Raw genomic sequence first — 19622 nt, forward strand, 5'->3', positions numbered from 1 at the left:
ATATCTGGAGTGTTTCCCCAATTCTGGTACTACTCATGCCTATTATGTGTGCTAGACAGTTGAATCAAATTCTCCTGATTATTGGAGTTCTGTGAAGCAGATCTGGAATCTTGGCCTAGCTGTGACTCCTGAGCTACCTGCCCAAACCTTTTCATCACCTTTTTGTGCCAGAACCATAAAAACTTGTTGCAATATCTTTTAATTATCCCCTCCCCACCTTCAAAGCCAGCTATCGATAATCCCAGATTCCAGCACTTTACTGAACTAGCTAGTTACCCATACAGAAAACTGGATCCAGCTCTAGTTTTAGCACAAGCCACAATTGCATCACTTGAAACTCAGAAACCATTTCTGATCAGGTCTACTGAACTTTAGAAACCATCAACTATAGTGCTCCAAAGCCTGGGAATCTCTAGTAGTAGATTCATGGTCCTTTTACCCAAAGACTGAATGGCACCAAGTGAATTCTGAAGCTATACCACAGTAATATCCCCTATGGATAGACTTATTTTGATCCCTTAGATGTGAATGGCCAATAACCCAGCTGTGCCTAAGAACAAGTTCGAATAGAGCCTGTTTAGTTCAGGAATATTTTCAGTCAATGTTTTTTCTTGATTCTGTAGCTGTCTCAGAGCCTTCAGTGTTAACATTAGAGTCTACTTTCAGAATTCTAGAACTGCACACTATAATGGGGATAAGGCATATGAGCACACACCATCTGTTTTGCTAAGATAATGTCATCCACATGGAAGATGCTAGGGGCCTATTTCTGGGAGCATCTAATGAGGACTACAGTGTATATGGACATTCTTCAATGGCCTACCATGTGGTTAGGAGCAACCATTTTTCACTGGCTGCATAGTTGGAGCTGTTGGCTTCTTTAAAATGTCCTTGTTTAACACTAGTATGGTAGCTTTTTTTCTGTATTTTTATCTGAGAGTGAAAGTCACTCTTTTATTCATAGCCAGTGAGACTATGCTGCTAGGAGAAAATGGTCCTAGAATCCAGAAACCATGTGGTTTTGAAAAATTCAATCTTTTCATTCATTCTTTTCCTTAATGGGTGGATGGGATAGAATCTCTAGTCTGGGTCAGAAGCTCAAGACAGGAATCCAGGAATCTCAAAATCCAGACTGGCTATCACAGGCAGTCTATCAGTAATGCCCTGAGGAAAAGGAGCTAGGGAATCTGCCCAGAAGAAATGGGTACTTCTGGCTTGGACTTGAACTTGATGGGACTAATGCTATGTAGCAAATGATCTAAGTTATAAGCCTAATTTTCCCCATTACTGTGAGGGCTAGGGTGGATTATGCCTCTGAGGTAATAGGGAAAATATGTGTCTGTTTGTTTTTGTTATATAATTGAAGTAAATAGCCCTTTGTAAATGCCAATCTGATGTTAAATAAGTAGTTAACTGGTCTGGGCTGCTAGTCACTAAACCTATAAATGGGGTGGAGCACAGCTGGTAAGGGATTGAGCAGATGGTAGAGAAGACACTCCTTAACCTCTTCAAGATACCAGAGAACCTTAAGGGAATTAAAATTAAAATTAAAACATCTTGGTTTGAGAAATTTGGTACAGTGAAACCATGTTATACTAGGAGGGCTCCATCTTGAGAATTTAAAAAGCAAAAAAAGCAAACTACTGGTGTAATCTCAGAGCCAGGCCATTTTAACAATGCCAGGGTCCAGTGGTATTGGAATCTCAGAGTCTATTATAAATGGAACAGATTCATCCTCACAGGGTAAGGCCCATCTTTCCAAAGGAATAAACTTATAAAAGATTTCCTTGGATCCTCTGGTATCAAGATCTCAAGGTTTTGGACTGCCAGAGTTCTTTTACCTCTGACACAAGCAAACCTGACAGAATCACAATGGTCCCAGAAGGTGTTGTCAAGAACAAGACTAGGCTGTAGCTAAGCTTGTGGTACAAGTCATTATTGCCTGGACTTTCTCTGATTTTCTATGATGCCTACAAACATCCTCTATGTGAGAGAGGGACTCATGCCTTCAGTAGGATTATTAGCATCAACTGTTATTGCTTCCCTACTGATATAGCTCTACCTGTGAAATGATTTAGCTCTATATTGATAAAAGGCACCAAAAATGATTATGATGAAAGAATAGACTAAGTATAGATTTGAATGGAAATAAGTCACAATTGTCCAAGAGAAGTAATACAACACAGCCATAAACCTACTGCCTGTGGCAAATCTAGTCTAGAAAAAACTTAGCCATCAATGCAATTGAACATGGGTACCATATTAGCCCCTCGTTCCCGATGTTGTTAGTGAATCTGGTGTGTGGTGAACTGCATCTACCACCAGTGCAAGGTGAACTTCACCTAAGCAAATTAAATCTGCCTTCATGGTTACCATGAGCTTACTTAGCAATGCTGATTCAGGAGGACTTCACAAAATACATTGGACTTGACAACAGCCTTATGGATAGTGAAATAGATATTGAAGTAACTCTCTTTGGTAAAGAGATTGAATGTGACAGTGTTTATTGTCAATTCCAGTCGACTTGAGGCAATTCTAGTGAGCCCTGTATTTCCCAAAGAGATGGTATATGTCAGAAGCCTTGCTGATGGTATCCCTGACTTGTCAGAAGAACCTATACCTGCCACCAAAGTTGAATGTGAGCAATGTCAACTAGAACTGCTTAACAATGAATGCACATTTAGAAAACACTTCTTGTATATAAGTGAATCAACATATATATACATGCATATGCATATAGATGTATATATAGAGTGCTATATAATCTATGTATGTAAATCTATAGATATATAGACATGCATATATGTAGATATATAAGAATATGCTTTGGATAAAAATTTGAGGTAACTTGTGAAGAAAACTTTCTTGTTAGTTTGAGGCATATACATGTGTATATGTATATATCTCTTATGTATGTATATATTTAGTTTATATAATAAATATAATTTTAGTTCCAAACATGTCATTGAGCCCCTTGAACTAGAATAGGACATTTGTGGTTCTCAATGAACAAGTCTTATATCCCAAAAGAAAGAGATGGATGCTTCTCTGGAACAATCTCTCCCAGATTTGATAGAAATGCCTCCTGCCAAGAAAAATGAGAAAACTTTTCTAGGCACAGGGCCAAATTCAGCAATCATGATAAAGATATTCACCAGTAGAAGAGGAAAAAAAGGTGAGGATATACCCTAGCAATGGAAGGTCTTTTCATAGACTACTCTTTTATAATCCACACCCTTCCCTGCTCATTATAGTCATGTACTCCCATTTACATCATGCTTGGGGAAGCCCATCTTTCAGGAAATCTGGCCAGTGGCCAGATCTACTATTGGGCTGTCTCTGTGTTTGGGTTCCTGGTTCCTACATTCCTTATCACCTGGACAATACTCATGGATTATCCATTATTGATTCAGATATTCAATATCTGCTTGCTTATCTTTGCCAACTTCTTAAATGGGTAGTAGAAAAGTCACTATTCTTAAAGTCAGGTGACCTGGGTTGAATCCCAGTTTTGACCTTGCATAACCCTGAAGAAAACATTTGATCTGAGTCTATTTTCTTATCTGTAAAATGGGGGGCATAACATTTTGCTTTACCTACTTCACAGTTAGGATAAGTAAAGGTTTTGTACATTTTTTTTAATCTTTTTTTTTGTTTTCTTTTTTTGATGAGGCAATTGGGGTTAAGTGACTTGCCCAGGGTCACACAGCTAGTAAATGTTAAGTGTCTGAAGCAGGATTTGAACTCAGGTCCTCCTGAATCCAGGGCCGGTGCTTTATCCACTGCACCATCTAGCTGCCCCAGGTTTTGTAAATCTTAAGGCATTCTAGGAACATGTTAGTATCTTTTGGATTCCTAGCCACCTTCTGGTTTTCACCTTTAATGTCTGGTCAGCCTTCTCCCCAATCAGAACCTCTCAGTTCCAGATAAAGCTGGACTTTGGGTACTCCACCAGACCCCATCTTCTGCCCTGACCCATCAGGACTTCAGTTTTAACATTCCCATCTCCCTTAACCTACCCGCTGTTGTCAAGTGACCACTTCAAAACTGCTCCTTATATAGCAGGTGCTTCCTGTGAAACACAAAAAGGAAATTAAGCCCAAAAGAGACTGTGATGTACAAAGAAAGAAGAGTAGGGACAAATATAAAATGAGATAAAGAGGGAGACAGATAGAAAAAAGGAGAAAGATAAGAAATCCCTGAAAACAAAAAAAGAGAGAGAGATGAGAAAATTGGAAGCAGAAGGTACAAAAGACATAAGTATGAAAACATAACAGCCAGATGCTGTCAAAGCACATTAGAGGGGACATGTCAGCCTGGGCAGGCATGTTTTAAAGCAAATGCCAAAGAGCAGAACTCTGGGCAAAAAGTTCTAAGACTAAGCATTGCAAGGTCCTTTATTGCCTCTTCTTTAATCTATCTGGGGTCCCTATTATATTTCCTGAACTCTAGTTTGTTTACTGATTTAAAGACTCTGGACTGCCCTGCAGGCTCCTGTATTGTGAGTGACCTTGGTCTGTTTACTTGTTAATGACCTTGAATTGATTGACCTGCTGAGCCTTCTATGTGTGCTGAACTGTGGCCAGTTGGCTGATTTAATGTCTTGGGACTATCCCCACAGGCCCAGGCCATGACAGGGTAAAAGAGTGAAAAGCCACCAAGTGTCAGATTATGAGACACATAAAAGACAAAAGAAAAGATCTGGGGCTTTAGAACAAGTCCACTTTTCTCTGGAATTCTTTGATCTTGTGAAAATTCTTGAGTTCAGACAATGGATTTGGGTCCTTTGGCTATTCATCAATAAATAGAAAAAAATTTGAAAAACCTAGGGAAAGTGTTATATGAAGCATGGAAAGAGAGGTTAACAGAATAGATAGAAAGCAGAAGGAAATATGTACATGAGTTGGATAAGGAAGAGTTAACAAAAATTAGGCATGGATGTATAACCTTTAGGAGTGGGAACAAAGAGACAGGGACAAGATGGCAGAACATTCTAGTTGAACTCTCCAAAGAACTTTAAAATAGTGTGTCAAATTGAATTCTGGAATGGCATAATTAACAAAAGTTCAAAGTAGGACATTTTTCCAGACCAGGGCAATTTAGGAGGGGAGAAGGAGAGATCTGTGGCAATGGGGTGGGGACCAGAGAGGAGTGCAGTGAAGGTATAGCACCAGCTATGGACCTTGGAGGCAGAAACAGCAGCAGTGATACTGGGAGCTATCAGCAACCAGAGACCACCAAGGGGATTGGACACCTGTTCAGAAAGAGATTAGAGCAGACCCCTATACTGTCACTAGGCATAGAAATAATACTGTTTGATGACTACACTGTCCATTAACCAGTTCTATGTTATAGTTCCAGGGTGGAGAAAAGCATTTATTACCAAAAAAGAGCAGTGATTCCAGTTACATGTCACAGTTCCATACCTGAGAGGGAGAGAGGTCTCTAGTTCATGGTTTCAGTTCCAGAGCAGAGGATATGTAGTACTTAGAGTCACAAGGCAGTATTTCCTACTGGGGAACTGGTCACAGTTTCAGGGAGCAGAAGAGTCATGGTCTGAAGAGAACAGGGGCTGTACCTGGGTAAGGACCAAAACACATACCAGGATAACAGTGACCACACCTCTCCCTGGATCATATCACCTCAAAATCAACAAAAACTTACAGACCCTTAGAAGTAAATATGAAAGAAGCAAGGTAAAAAAGTCTAAAGCCAGGGACAGTGACCACCCCCCAAAAAAATATGAGCAAAGCCCACTTCTAACATAAAGTTCAAAGTCAATAAACAGGCTGAAAAATGAAAAAAACAACAATGACAAAAGAATCTGGCCACAAAAGTTTCAAAGGTGACAGGAAAGTTCAAAACACAAACTCAAAAAAAAAGAAAATTCTTTAAAAATATCGATAAGCAAAGCCTCAAAGAAAAATGCAGATTGGACACAAACCTAACAAAAATACCTGAAAATTCTAAACAAAAAGATTTTGAAAGAGAAAAAAAACCTTTTTCAATATCAAATAGGAATTGTAGAGGGAAAAAATGAGGAAAGAAATGAGAGCAATGCAAGAAAATTATGAAAAGAGAATTCAGGACTTGGTCAAAGAAGCATAAAAATACTAAAGGTAATAATTCCTTTAAAATAGAATTGATCAAATGGGGGGATACAAACTTTGCTAAAGACAATAATAATTCCTTAATGATTAGAATTGATGAAGTGGAAGCTAATAACTGCATGAAACATCAGGAAAAATAAAACAAGTGAAAAGAACAAAAAAATAGAAGAAAATGGGAAATATCTCATCAGAAAAACAACTGACCTGGAAAATATATCAGGGAGAGATAATTTCAGAATTGTTGAACTACCAGAAAGCCATGACCCAAAAAAAGTGAGTAGCCATCACATTTCAAGAAATTATATGGGAAAATTGTCCAGATATCTTAGAAGCAGATGATAAAACAGAAATTGAAAGAATCTGCCTAACATCTCCTTAAAAAGGTCCTAAAATGAAACTCCCAGGAAAATTATAGCTAAATTTCAAAGCTCCCAGGTCAAGGAGAAAATAATAATAGTAATCAGAAATAAATTATTCAAATGCCATAAAGCTACAGAGAGGATGATAGAAGATTTAGCAGCTACAATGTTATAAGAGTATAGGATTTCAAATATGATATTCTGGAAAGCAAAGGAGCTGGGATTGCAACCAAGAAAAATTTACATAGCAAAACTGAGTATAATGCTACAGGGTGGAAATGGATATTTAATAAAGTAGACAACCTTATAAGGGGCTAATATTCTACCTAGTCTGTCTAAAATATCTAATGAGTGGTCGCCAATAAATTACAAGCTTTAGCAAGAGTTAGACTTTTAAGCATTTATTAAGGAGAATAAGAATTTGGTGAAGAGAGAGAGAAAGGCCTAGATTCAGCTATCTATCTCAGGGAGCCAATATCTCCAGCTCCTCTCCCCCCCTGAGGTCCTCCAGAAAGAGACTGAGAGAGCAAGTCTCGCCTCTTTTATAGACAGTACCCACGAGCAAACATCACTTCCTGACTCCAAGGAAAACCACATGGCTTGCCCTCAGATGCCTTCTCCTCATGGCATAGCTTTCCTACAGTAGCTCTCCAGCAGGTGGTGTCATTCCAATCATTACAACCTCCAAATATTCCTGATGAAAAGACCAAAACTGAATAGAAAATCTGACATTCAAACGCAAAATTTGAAAGAGGCATAAAAAGGTAAACTCTCTGACAGGCTGACCTTTGGCCAAACCTTACAGCTGCTGCCTTCCCTTCCTTAGGAGGTTATTCCACCCTGCCAAGGCAATCCCATCCCTTGTCAGTAGCCAAAGTCCTGGAGGAAAGAAGGGATTAAGTGACTAACACATAAGAACTTCCAAACTCTGAGCCCCTTTTTTGATCCCAAATAGCATCGCTCCTGCCCTACCCTGCCCTTCGTGTGCTTTAGCTTTGCTCTTTCATTTTGCTTCTCCTCTGCTCTACCTTGTGCTTATACACAAGCCTTCCTCAAGGTGAAAACATGGGGTTGTTTCATAGTAATAGGTGGTGTCACGTCTGGATGAAATAGAATAGCACTGGATCAGCAACCTGAAAATAGCTATTTGGCAAGACTATAGGAGAAGTTTCAGCTGAAGTGCTAATAGTAGAAAGTGCTCAGGTAGAGTCGTTGTTTTGACCACTTTTCTTGAGAGACAGTAGATTTCCTTCTCTTCAGTCAGGAATCTTTAGTATGGGTATCTGAAAAGAGATTTGTCTATATATTAAGCTAGTTTGGGCACTTGGATGAGGTGTCGGTTCTTAAGCTGGAAGGTCAATCTTTGGCCAATGCAAATGGTTCTTGTCCTCTATGAGCCAAATGCTCTCCAAGGATGAGATTAATTCTTCTACAAGGAGTTCTGGGGCAGCTAGGTGGCACAGTGGATAGAGCACCGGCCCTGAAGTCAGGAGTACCTGAGTTCAAATCCGGCCTCAGACACTTAACACTTACTAGCTGTGTGACCATGGGCAAGTCACTTAACCCCAATTGCCTCACTTAAAAAAAAAAATTACAAGGAGTTCTCATGTCACTTCTAGGCATCTCAGGGCATACTTAGTCTCAAAATCTCAGCAATATACTGATTTCTGTGCATTTATATGATTAATTTATGATACCAAGTCAAATTCAGGTAAACTCATGTGGTGATATTCTTGACTGTTATGTCATGGCACTGGACTTTGAACAATCTTTCTTATGTGTTAGCTATGGATGTTTGAAATGGGGTAGAAGAATTTGAGCGTCACTAAGCCTTGGACAGAAACTATATATGGCCACAACTGCTCAACATAACCAATGTGTGCTCATTTACTAGGACCTCATTTACTAGGATTCAGAACTTATCATAGAAGGATGGACCATATCATGGCCAGATGAGTGATTCCAGAGAAAATCATGAATGTAGAGAGATATTATCATATATTAAGGAGTAGTAGTCAGGACTGAGGACATATCTAAGTACCAAGTTTCTCTTCTAGGCTTGTACAAAGGGTACCAGTCAACAGAAGGCTTTTGTTTCAGAGCATGTTGGATGGAAGAATCCAAATGGAGGATACTTCAATTTAGGAAGAAGCAGCAAGAAAAAATGTAAAGTGGACCAATTTAGTGGCCTAGAGATGGCTTCTTTTCCCCAGCTATGTCTCCACCTAATTGTGTGACTTTTAGTAAGCAATTAAAGTGCTCTTGACTTCAGCTTTTTCATCCATCCAATGGTTGGTTTAACTTTCCCTACTTAACCTCACAAGGTTGCTCTAAGGATCGGACAATTTTAATGGAAGTGATGCATAAAATATAAAATGGTGTATATATAGGTAAAAGATTGAAATGTCATTTAGGAATATTTTGAACATCCCTGATTGGCTTTGTGGGTGTTTTTTGCCTGTCTCTCCTCCTCATCTTCCTCCTCTTCTTCCTCATCATCTTAGAAAAAATACATATTAAGTATTTAGAGTTATCTAGGTGGCAATAGTGGATGAGTGATAGACCTTGAGTCAGTAAGAACTGAGTTCCAATCCAGCTCAGGCATTTACTAGATATGTAACCTTAGACATGTCATTTAACTTCTATTTGGGGTTAATAATAAAACCTACTTCCCATAATTATTGTGAGGATCAAATGAGCTAACATTTGTAAAATGTTTAACACAATGTCTGACACATGCTAGGTACTATATAAATGTTTGTTATTATCAGTATAATTATTATTTGTGAAACACAGAAGACAAGAAGATGAAAAAAATTATGATTTCTATCCATGATGAGCTTACTGTCTAATGGAGGGGATGTATATTATATACCTGTACCATCTTTCTTGAGGTAGTAGCCTGGATTTCATTGATATAGGGAATAGCAATGTTGATCTAAAACTCATCTACAGCTTAATTGTCTTAGAGAGTTTTAGGTGGCAGGAACACCCAGTTTATCAGAGTCAGGACTTGAACCCAGAACTTAAATCTCACTCTAAAGATCTAAAGATGATTGTTTATCACCTATGTTGACTCTAGAACACAATAGGAATTTAATAAATGCCTGTTGATTGATTGATATGCACTGTGTATGATACAACTTTTGTTATTCAGTCATTTTTTCAGTTGTGTCCATCTCTTCATGACCCCATTTGGGGTTTTCTTGGCAAATATACTGAAGTGGTTCACCATTTCCTTCTCTTAATGGGGTTAAGTGATTTTTCCCAGGGTCACACAGCTACTTAGTGTCTAAGAGTGGATTTGAACTCAGGAAGAGGAACCTTTCTCACTTCAGTTCCAGTGCTCTAGCCACTGTGCCTCTTAGCTGTCCATGATACAACTAATATCTAATGAAGGCAAATGAGAGGTTCAAAGTGCTATCAGAATAATTTAGAAAGGAGAGATTCCTTTCCTCTGGGAGAGATCAGGAAAGGAAGGCTTCATGGGGGAAGTAAAGGCTTGATTTTCATTCATCTCCATGTCACAGAAGCCTCAACACACTGGAAGTTCACTCCATCCTGGACTACAAATGCTGGAAGTATACTCTGCCCCTGAGACCCCTTCCTCTGATTGGTTGGTTCTTCCCACACCCTCCATTTTAAGGAAATTACCCAGGGCAGCTGTCTTCATTCCTCTCCAATCTCCTGATTCTCTCCTCTCCTGATTTTCCAGACTTTCTTAACCATGCTCTGGCCTGGACACCTTCTACTCCCTCTCCCTCCCAGATTTTCAGCTTTTTTTATGTGTTGTGTTTTAGAATGTAAGCTATTTGAGGGCAGGGGTCATCTTTCTGTTTGCATCTGTATTCCAGCATTTAGCATAGTGCCTGACAAGTAATAAGCACTTAAAAAAATGTGCATTAACTTAACTTGAATTGAATTGACCTGAAATGAGAAAAGAAAATTATTTCTAGAAGTAGAAATGGAGTTCCAAGGATATGAATTGGGAGCTTTAATAGTCCATATGTTCATACTTTAATGCTTAGGTCTGGGCCTAGTCTAGTATTTCCTGGCTGGAAGGTAATAAATATATAGTTTTGTGTTTCTCCTCACATCTCAGTGAAACATGGCCAATTTCCAAGACCTTCACTGAAAGGCAAGAGCACATCTCCCTTCCATATTCAACTTTTAACTCTTATGACCTTTAAGTAGGTAGATATAAAACTATTAAAAATGGAAGAGAAATAGGATTATAATCAGGGTGAACCTGCTTAAAAATAAGATGTGGTTAGACTGTCTATTATACTATCTAAAGTAAAATTGTTTCTCTGCTTTCAAAGATTTCCACAAGACTTAATCAGTGATCAGATGACTATAGACCCAAAATTAAAGGGGCCCCAATTTAAGAATAAAGTCTTTTTTTTTTGATGAGGCAATTGGGGTTAAGTGACTTTCCCAGGGTCACACAGCCAGTAAGTGTTAAGTGTCTGAGGCCAGATTTGAACTCAGGTCCTCCTGACTCCAGGGCTGGTGCTCTATCCATTGTGCCACCTAGCTGCCCCCAAGAAAAAAGTCTTTAAAAAGAAGATAAGAGATTCAAAGGACTGACTTTAGTTTTGTTAATATTGTTGCGGGACAGTGTAAATCAGAGCACATCTGCTATGAGAAGGGGGAAATTTATATTGGATGGATGACATATAGATGAATGGATGAGTGGATGGATGGATAGATGGATAGATGATAGACACACATAGATATAAAACATACACTCATGTAACTGAAAAACAACAATGTATGCATATATAGTGATATGTAATTGGAACTATGATCTGTCCTGATATTTAATTCAAGATATTAAACTGACTCTCCTGAAGGGGTATGCTAGAGCCAACTCTAAGGCTTGCAAGAGCCAATTGTTAAATTTACCTCAGAAATCAGTGATCAACTACAATTCAGTGCTTGATGTATTGTTTGCTCGTTTCTAGACTTTAAAAAATGTTAATAATACAGTTTAACCTTAAAAAGTGTGTGTACACATTTTTTGTTGTTAAATATTTACCAGCACCCCTGTATTGCTCTCTAAACATTGCTTAAGCTCTACAGGACTGCAAGAGAAGGCCCAGGGACTAAAGACCACACAAGTTTGGAGGCTTAGTTGCTACATAATAATAATAACAATAATAGTGATGTTGATGATGATACCTGACATTTATATAGAGCTTTAAGATTTGCAAAGTGATCTATCTCATTCAATCCTCAAAACATCCTTGCACCCCTGAGTTATACAGGCAAGTACCTGAGTGTCACCAGAGTAAAGAACTCAGTACAGTGGAGCTACAAAGGTGGCTGTGATTGATATATGTGAGGGGTACACCAGCCTTTCTCTTTCATTGCCACTGCCTTCAGTCAACATATATTAGCAGAAATAAGCAGGGCTTATGCTGCTATTATAAATGACATCAGTTTTGATCATACTACCTTATGCAAAACATTTTAATGCTCAGAAAAGAAAAACAGTTTCTCTAGACCCATTGGTGATAGAAAAGGTCCTTTGGCCCCTTGCTAAATGGTATGCTTGGCAGAGCAGCTCTTATGAGTCCCTAGCTCCCTGTGACAGAAGTGTATTGAAGACAATTGAACCAGAAAATGCTGGCCACTTCTTCCTCTCTTATATTGCTCAAATCTCTGCCAGCTCTTCCTTGGATTTTTAGCAACCAGGGAGGAGTAGAATTGTGCTTCCCTCCCACCCAGAGTGCCAGGGTTACTATAAGCACATGCCAGCAAGAATATATACTTTCCTAGGAGAACCTGAGACTAGACCTAGACTTTATGTCTCTTCTGCTTTGCAATGCTTTCCTTAAGAATAGTGATCAGATGAACATTTGCATCCTTGGTATATACATCAAGAGTCTGAGAGAACAAGAGTTCCTAAGTCAGTGACAGTTGGTTGCCAGAAGGCAGTACCTCCTACAACCTAGATTACTTGTCAGAGGAAAAGATGCCTCTGTGCCTGAAGATGCTGAAACTGAAAGAATTAAGAAAGCCCAAGCATTGCCCTCATTTACCTTGAGATCTAGTTTGGTGGGTTGCATAGACAGCACAGGTCAGAAGGGAAAGAGAATATTTGTCCAGCAGTCTCACAAAATGCCTTTAACTTTTTGGGGCAGCTAGGTGGTGCAGTGAATAGAGCACCGGCTCTGGATTCAGGAGGACCTGAGTTCAAATCCGGCCTCAGACACTTAACATTTACTAGCTGTGTGACCTTGGGCAAGTCACTTAACCCCAATTGCCTCACCAAAACAAAACAAAACAAAACAAAATGCCTTTAACTTTTAAGAGAGCATTAGCATCTTGTGTCTTAAGTATTAGTTAAGGTGTGCTTTTGAATCTTGTTCTTTGAGCATTTCTTTTGTGGAAGAGGAAGTAAATAGCTGGCCTATATCTAGTGGTATGCTAGGAGCCAGTTGTTAAATTTTCAGCATGAGCATTTATGCCTCAGAAATTGGCAAATGATATAAATTAGGATTTTATGCATTGTTTTATTGATTTTCTAAACTTACAAAAGTTACACTAAAAGTGTTAATGCAAATGAAATGTAAAAGTGTGTCATGGTACTTTTTTTTTTCCTGGAGAGTTGGTTGTTAAACGTTTACCAGCACAAACTTGCCTAAATCTGATACTTACCTTCACAGAGTACTTTTTTCTTGAAAGTAACTTTTTAGGGAAGCTAGGTGGCACAGTGGATAAAGCACTAGCCTTAGAGTTAGGAGGAACTGAGTTCAAATCCAGCCTCAGACACTTTACACTTACTCGTTGTGTGACCCTGGGCAAGTCACTTAACCCTGATTATGGCTTTAAAGAAAAAAAAAAGAAAGTGCTTTCTTTTTTTTTCTTTCTTTTTTTTTTTTTTTAGTGAGGCAATTGGGGTTAAGTGACTTGCCCAGGGTCACACAGCTGGTAAGTGTTAAGTGTCTGAGGCCAGATTTGAACCCAGGTACTCCTGACTCCAGGGCTGGTGCTCTATCCACTGTGCCACCTAGCTGCCCCAGAAAGTGCTTTCTTAATCTATTTTAGGAGAGCCCCAGGAATGAGCCACACTTTCAAGATATTATGCATGACTCAGGGAGTCCCCCATTCTAAAAGGGGCTCTATTTATGATTCACAGAAATTGGGTTCAATCCTTAAAGAGATTGACCACAAGAAAAAGATATCAAGATTTTTCCCTTATACTTTTTTGGCTCTTTTGGCTCTAATCCTTGAGTTCCAAGGAAAATCTCTTAAACAAAATAGAAGTATAGTTCATGTCCTTGAAACCATCATAATTGCAAAGGGATGAAGGGAGTGAAATACTCTTCCTGTCCTTGGTGGAAGAGCAAGGGAAAGCTGACAGAGTCCCAAGCTTTTCTCCTCAGGTCCTCTAAAAGACTACTGAGTAGATGCTTTTCCTGGTTCAATCATCAGTCCTCTGTTGCACTCACATCATAGGCACTGAGAAATCAACTAGAATTTCTGTATAATATAAACCCTTTAACAAAAGGTTTAGATGTATCTATCCTATACCCCATGAAGTTAGTGATCATGTCCATGTCCTTGAGAAGTACCCCATTCTTGCACAGCAGGGAAATTCCAAATCACCTGTTACACAGATAGAACCTCATAACATGGCAAAAGGAAGTTGTATGTCCCTGGATTCAGCTTCTCTTTGAGTATGTGGTTATATATATCTGATACTGTGTTTCCTAGGAGCTCTTGTGTGTAGGATTATGCCACCTGAGTTCTTAGATATATGAAATACCAAAGGGATTGGCTATAATGATTTTATGCCACAAAGTTACTGAAAATTAAGTCTTTAAAGGTACCATCCATGCTATTTCTAATCTCTTAGGGAAAGTCAGGCATAAGATTCAGGAGACTCTCACTTTGAATCATGAGGGACTAAGACTGGTCTTTGGGAAGACAAGAACCCTAAGAAAAGTGAACAATCTCCACCCTGACCCCTTGAGTGAATGTCACCTGGAAGTGCCCCTTAGTTTTTACAGCCTTGCAAACTGTGAGAGAGGAGAAATGTGACTGAGATTACAATAGCCATTGATTTCATCTGTGTTGTTTTGTATTCAATATTAGGAAGGCTACAAAAATGAAAGAAGAAAAATAATTGGATGTAGATTGATTGTTCATCATTTTGCTGGAATAATATAATAACAATTATTATACCACCTAAATTAATTCATAGATTACATGTCATGCCAAACTAAGGGTTACTTTATAGAATTAACTCAAATGATAACAAAATTTATCTTGAGTAACAAAAGGCCAAGAATCTTAAAGGAAATCATAGGACAAAGAGAGAAGCATAAAGAAGATCTAGTAATACTGGATTTCAAAATTTACTATAAAAGCAGTAACCATTAACACTATTTATAAAATAGAAAAGTTGATCAATGGAAACAATTTGGTAAATAAGACCCAGAGCAATCAACCATGGTAGCATGGTGTTTAATAAACTTAAGGACAGCAACTATTGGAATAAAGACACCACATATATACAAATACATGCATATATACAGAGACACATACACATATATGTACATATATGTCATATATATGTAGATGTATTGAGAAAACTGGGAAGTAGCTGGGCAGAAATGTTTTAAACTAATATCTCACACCACATACAACAATAAGCTCCAAATAGATACCTAATAAAAATGCCTAAATACAAAATAATCTAAATACAATGGTCATATCATAAAGATATTAAAGGAGAAGAAAGTGAAACAACTTTGAGAAATATAGATAAATGAATAATTCTTTCCCAAATAAGGGATAGAAAGGATCACAGATAATTAGTATGGATATGGGTAATCCTGATCACCTAAAATTGAAAAGCTTTTGCACAAACAAAATAAGAGCAATTAAAATTAGAAGCAAAACAGTTAACTGGGGAAAACATTATTTGCATTGAATTTCTCTAATCAAGGTCTGATACACAACATATATAGGGAATTGATGTAAATATATAAGAACAAGAGCCATTTCCCAGTAGATAGTCAGAAGATATGAAAAGGAAGTTCTCAAAATAAATTTAAACTATCAACAACCATATGAAAAATACTCTACATTAGTAAAAATATGAAAAATGTAAATTAAAACAACCTTTAAATTCCACCTCACATCCATCAGTTTGATAAAGGTGACAAAAAAAGAAAAATGACAACTATTGGAAGGTTGCGAGTATAAAAAAATATTATATTATAATTATATTATAATTGGTAGAGCTATGACTTGGTGCAACCATTCTGGAAAGCAATTTGGAACTTTATCGTAAGCAAACATTTATTAAAAACCTATTATGTGTAAGGAACTGCATTATATAGTAGAGATGCAAAGAATGAAATTCCCACTCTCAAGGGGCTTACATTTTTATTGAGAAATTTAACATTCTAAACAACCCAGTCACCAAGCTATGCATATCCTTTGAACCAGCAATATCATTGTTAGGCTTATACCATAGAGATCAAAGACCAATAAGTACCCCAAAAAAATCTCTAACAGAATCCTTATTATAGCAAATAACCGAAAATATCAAATGGAGGACAGCTGAATGTGATGGAAACATATTGTACTGTTAGAAATGAAAGGGTTAGAAAAACCTGGGAAGACTTTTATGAACTTCTACAAAGTAAAGTGAGCAGAACTAGGAGAACAATTTATATTACTAAAACAATGTAAAGGAAAACAATGTTGAAAGACTTTAAAATTCTAATCATTGGAATAACCAATCAACATTTCAGAAAACTGATCATAAAGCATTTTCCACCTCTTAGCAAAGAGGTGATAGACCAGAGATATGGGATGTGAAATGCAATTTCAGATATGGCCAATTTATGGATTTGTTTTGCTTGACTATGCTCACTTGTTACAAGAGATGGTTTTTATTTGGAAGGACAGAGTTTATGGGTAGTGATAATGATTTTTTTTAAAAGAAAGAAACAGGCTACATGAGACATTTTAAGGTACACAAAGTAGTAGAAGAAGATATAGTCAAAAATTTAGTCAATCAGTAAGTACTTTTTAAGTTGCAACTATGTGTCAAACCCTGGACTAAGAGCTGGGAATACAAAGAAAGGCAAAAGATAGTTCCTGCCCTGGAGGAGCTCACTGTCTAATGGAGGATACAACAAACAACTATGTACAAACAAGCTTTATATAGGACAAACTGGAAATAATAAGAAGAGGGAAGACCTTAGCATTAAAAGGGCGAGGGGAAAGCTTCATGTGGAAGGTGGAATTTTAGTTGGGACTGGAAGGAAATTCAGAGAGGGCCAGACAAGCAGAGAAGTCTTGTTTTTGACTATATTGTTAAATTTAGTCTATAATTTTTTTAAAGAAATGGAATTCTGTGGTTTTGTATGCCTCTTTCTGGTCTTTGACTTTTGAAACATTCATGTTTGCTAGTATTTATAGTTATCCTAAATTTTTTTAATTTTAAAAATTAGGCAGAGCACAGTATTAAACACACTTCCTGTTTTGATAAGAATATATTATAGCTAGGGGCAGCTAGGTGGCACGGTGGATAAAGCACTGGTCCTAGATTCAGGAGGACCTGAGTTCAAATTGGGCCTCAGACACTTGACATTTACTAGTTGTGTGACCCTGGGCAAGTCACTTAACCTCAATTGCCACACCAAAAAAAATTTAAAAATAAAAGAATATATTATAGCTGGGAGAAAGTCACTTTGTGAGGTACCTTGCAAGGGCTATAAACCCAGTTTACATGCTGTTTCTAAGTCTAATCCCCATTACAGGTTAGGGCAGGACTTCATTTGACAAAACTTCAGGAAGTGGGATATAGGGCTCCATGCAGTTCATGTTATTCCATGGAGTGTTAGATATCTGGATCGTAGCCTAAGACATACAAACCTGTTTAAGGGAAGACCCTTTTCTTTAAAAAGTATTTTTTTCTCTCAAACTTGGAAAATAACATTTCCATATACAAAGAAACGAGCAAGAAATTACATATGAAACCATGAATCTTAAGGGAAACACTTTTAGATATCCTTGCTCCACCTTACTCCATTACTCCTATCCCCCTCCCAGTTCCTCAGTAGAACTCTATTGTATATGCTCAAGATGGGTTATCCTCCATGACTGAGTGAATGTGATGCCTCTACCTTCTCCTGGAGAAAACAGGTGCTTCTAAGTCCCAGTGAGCCATAAGCCATTGGAAAACCCAAAGGCTTGGAGTTAGGCATAAGGCAAAGGTCAGTTGAAGATAAAAAAGCTGATGATAAATATGTGCTTCTCAAGTTACCAGGGAGTGAGCCAGGAGCTTTCTTTAGAGAGGTGAAACAGCTGCAACCAAAGAAACAAAACCTCTTAAACAACATTGGGAGTGGAACTCAGACTGGACTAATGGAGTGAGGACTCACTGCTCCAGCAGCCAAGAGAGGAACCAAGACCAGTATTAGACTAGAATTGGAATTGGATGAAGGGATTACAGGCAGAGATATTTCACTTAAACTTGTCTCATCAGAAATTGACTCAACTTTTGTATATCATTCCCCATATGCATAAGAAGCCACTTTGTATTGGGAAAGGCAGTGGGTGGTGATGATGTGGAAAAGCACTGGCTTTAGACTCAGAGGACCTGGGTACAAAGTCCATGTCACTTTGGGCAGGTTACTACCCAGATCTGGATCTGTTTCCCCCTCCATCAAATGTACTTGACTACTTATTTCTAAGGCACTTTTTAGCTCTAAATTTTGTTTTAAGATCTATAAGCCTTCCTTTTATATTCCAATGAAAAGCAGTACTCTCAAGAAAGCTGGCCTGGTACTGCAGTGTTGCTATGATATTATGATCAGCCCTATGGAAGAAAAAAAGCCCCTCCTGGATCATCACCTTGATGTGGTAGAGGGGCTTATGTAGCTCAATGAAACTGAGTTCTGCTGGGCAGGAATACCCAAGATGGACAGGTTATAGTGGAGAATTCAGAAAAAGGTGGTCCACTGGAGAAGGAAATGATAAACCACTCCAAGATCTTTTCCAAGAAAATAACATGGACAGTACTAAAATGACAAAAGAGATGACATCAGTATATGAGCCCCTCAGGTCAGAAAGTAGCCAATCCACTACTGGAGAAGGGCAGAGGACAACCACCAGTAGCTCCAGTACTAATGAAGCAACTGTGCCAAAGCCTAAAGGAAATTTAGCTATGGATGTGTCTGATGACAAAAAGAAAGCCCAATGCTCCAAAAATCAATATTGTATAGGAACCCGAAATATAAGATCTATGAACTAAGGTAAACTGGTTGTGGTCAAACATGAAAAGTTTAAACATCAACATCTTGGCTGTCAGTGAATTTAAATGGACAGGAATGGGTGAATTTAATTTAGGTGATCATTACATATACCACTGTGGGCAAGAATTCCTTAGAAGAAATGGAGTAGCTCTCATAGTACTGGGCTATAATTTCAAAAATGACAGAGTGATATCTGTTCAAATCCAATGCAACCTATTCAACATTACAGTAATACAAATATGTGCTACAACCACTGATGCCAAAGAGGCAAAAGTTACTCAATTCTATGAAGAATTATATCTTCCAGAAATAACACTAAAAAAAAAGATCTCACCTTCATTATAGGGAATTTGAATGCTAAAGTAGGAAATCATAATTGGAAGGTAAGTTTGGCCTTGGAGTACAAAATGAAGCAGGACAGAGTCTGATAGAGTTTTGTCAAGATAACTCACTGATCATTGCAAATACTCTTTTTCAACAATCCTAAAGGAGACTCTATAATATACATGGACATCACCAGATAGTCAATATCAAAATCAGATTGATTATATACTTTGCAACTAAAGGTAGAGACGCTCTATACAGTCAGTTAAAATAAGAGCTGGAACTGATTGTGGCTTAGATAATGAAGCTTCATATTGAAAAATTTAGACTTAGGGGGCAGCTAGGTGGCGTAGTGGATAGAGCACTGGACCCAGATTCAGGAGGACCTGAGTTCAAATGTGGATTAGACACTTAACACTTACTAGCTTTGTGACCTTGGGCAAGTCACTTTTCCCTCATTGCCTCATTAAAAAAAAAACAAAACATTTAGACTTAAATTGAAAAAAGTAGAGAAAACTATCAGACCACATAGGTATGACCTA

General features: G+C 38.0%; 1 pseudogene; it reads left to right on the forward strand.

Annotated features, from left to right (window-relative positions):
• Window positions 1-18512: 18512 nt before the first annotated feature.
• Window positions 18513-19398, forward strand: LOC122754986 (annotated as a pseudogene).
• Window positions 19399-19622: the final 224 nt, after the last annotated feature.

Source organism: Dromiciops gliroides, chromosome 4 (genome assembly GCF_019393635.1).
Source record: "Dromiciops gliroides isolate mDroGli1 chromosome 4, mDroGli1.pri, whole genome shotgun sequence".
Lineage (NCBI taxonomy): Eukaryota > Metazoa > Chordata > Mammalia > Microbiotheria > Microbiotheriidae > Dromiciops > Dromiciops gliroides.